This window comes from Festucalex cinctus, chromosome 1 (assembly GCF_051991245.1).
Source record: "Festucalex cinctus isolate MCC-2025b chromosome 1, RoL_Fcin_1.0, whole genome shotgun sequence".
NCBI lineage: Eukaryota > Metazoa > Chordata > Actinopteri > Syngnathiformes > Syngnathidae > Festucalex > Festucalex cinctus.
The window spans coordinates 17,678,575-17,680,876 of record NC_135411.1 but is presented as its reverse complement, the minus strand read 5'-3'; the positions used below and the strand labels follow the sequence as shown (position 1 = coordinate 17,680,876).

Here is a 2,302-nt window from a genome sequence, read left to right as displayed (position 1 = left end):
ATATGGAAAATAGACATACAGGTTTGGGCCAAAAGTAGTGTTACAGAGCAGGTATGTGTTGTACACAGCTAAAATATCTGATTAACTCAATACCATGATGGTTTTTTTTGTGTGTGTGTGTGTGTGCTGACATTGCCCCCCATTAACATTGCAACATTCCTCAAACTCTCCCGAACACAGTATGATCTGTAACACTACTTTTCGCCTACTCTATGATGTTATTGGGGCAAAATTAAGGAAGGCTTGTCCATTGATTGTGTGAACAGACTGCAGTAAAAATGAAGTCACTTCAATGTTTGCTGGTTTTATTAAGTTTGACATGCTCCTTGACTGCACAAGTACATGTTATGGAGTGAGGGCATGTTCCCACCAACGATGATATCATATTCTTCAAAGGCTTGCTGAGGAAAGTGAGGGAGGAGTCACTCCATGGCTTCAGACACCTGGTCAGCAGGTCCTGTGTAAAACAAGTGGTGCTTGTACATGTGACCATTCCGTATTGCTTCACACAAAAAGTTCATGTAGTGTGCAATGCCGTCCATATGTAAATGACATACCAAGACGTCGGCTGACTTCAGTTTGTTGCAGCTCAGATATGGTAGGTGGAGATACTGGTGGTACAACACCGAAGCCTTCTGGGGTCCTCCATTCAAGTGTCCTCATTCGGGGCATTCCAATATGGCTGCTGACTCTCCCCTTGATATTTTTTTTTCTTGCAGGTCGGTGATGTATTTAAACGGTGCATGAATGCTTGTATACATCAGAATATGGTTCTGGAACCCCTCAAGTTTGGCTGTTGATCTAGTGTGACACAAACAAAAACACAATTATAAAATAAAATAGAATAATTGATGATACTACTATATGTCACCAACTTTCCAACAAAGCCCCCAAAATAGAGGTAAGATCTTTAGTTTTTGGGCCCAAAACATTGTATTAGCTAGATAAAAGTAACTTGACTGCATACTGCATAGAATATGCAAAGGCTGCTTGCTTGTCGAATTTCCGTGGAAAACGTGGCAGCCTGTAAATTCTTGTGCACCCAATTACACAATGGACCAGTACACACTTGAGTGAGAGAGTTCAGACTCTAGCAGTGCTTACGGTACAGCCAGCATTTAAGTCCAGAAAGTTATTCCCTGCCGAAAATTAATTTCGAGAACACTATTTTCACCAACCACAACGAAAATAATTTTCAACTCCTCCACTAATACAGTATGCTTTAGATTCTCTATTGAAGTTATGGGCAAATATACCTCCGAAATCACAGTTACATTACATTACACAATAATTTGCGCATTTACTCTAAATATAACGTGCCAGCGGGAATCTTTTTTTTTTTTCAAAGCAAGTAGCTACATAACGAAATCGTTCGAGTGGTGCGGAGTTGCTAATCAACAGATACAGTGATCGTAAAACAAAGGTACGAACATCGTATTAATTAGTACGGAGTATACTTTTTCTCTCGCTCTCAAAACGTAAACACAAATGTACTCTTACTTACCGGTCAAGTAGAAAGCAGTCGAAGGCACCGGCACGTCCCAAACCTAGTCTGTTCCTCATTTCGCTCCATCTGGCAAATGCGGCTACAATATAAACTCTTGTTTTGTCGCGCTGAAATAAAATAAATTCCCAAAGTAAGTGTGATGCTTGATAATGCTCTCTTCGGGGACCGGAAACTCTTCTTCTTCGTGGACATGCGGTCGCCATACAAACCGGAAGTGCGTTCCAAAAACGCGTTAAGAAATGGAGCGCTGAAATTTGTCTTTGACGGCACCCGTAGCAGAAAGATGGCGGCGAAACATGGCAGACACTAGCAGGCGAGGCGCGGACATGTAAGATAATTTGCGATTTCTAGACTAACCGTTATATTTTAAAAAAGTACGTTTATGCGATACAACATATCTTTTTACATACTACTAACACAAACAATTGTTTTTTTTTTCCGAATGATTTATTATTTCACCACTAGATGCCACTGTATAATACTGAGTGTACCTTTAAAATGTAATTTCATTTTCTCTCATCTTTTTGTTGAAAAACAACCTCATACACAATTACAGTATATCAACAAGTGGCTACTATGGCTCCATGCTATGAGCTAGTAAATTAGGTAGCATTAGTTAGTGGTCAGATTAACGTTATTGTTGGAATGTTACACTGTTGCATTAATGTTACGTTATAAACAACCATCGCTAAAATTATTTCAAAATCATATGATTTTTGTCTTATTGTTGTTCATAAACTAAAATGTCCATCGATTTTAGTCCAGTTTTTATTAAGTGAGCAACATTTTCGTCTC

General features: G+C 39.1%; 1 long non-coding RNA gene across 1 annotated transcript; it reads right to left on the bottom strand.

Annotated features, from left to right (window-relative positions):
- Positions 1-288: 288 nt before the first annotated feature.
- LOC144018112 (uncharacterized) lies at positions 289-1,993 on the bottom strand. Its single transcript, XR_013283338.1, has 3 exons — positions 1,505-1,993; positions 558-801; positions 289-457 (listed from the first exon to the last, which is right to left on the bottom strand). It is a non-coding gene; the product is annotated as an uncharacterized LOC144018112 (long non-coding RNA).
- Between the last annotated feature and the right edge of the window lie 309 nt (positions 1,994-2,302).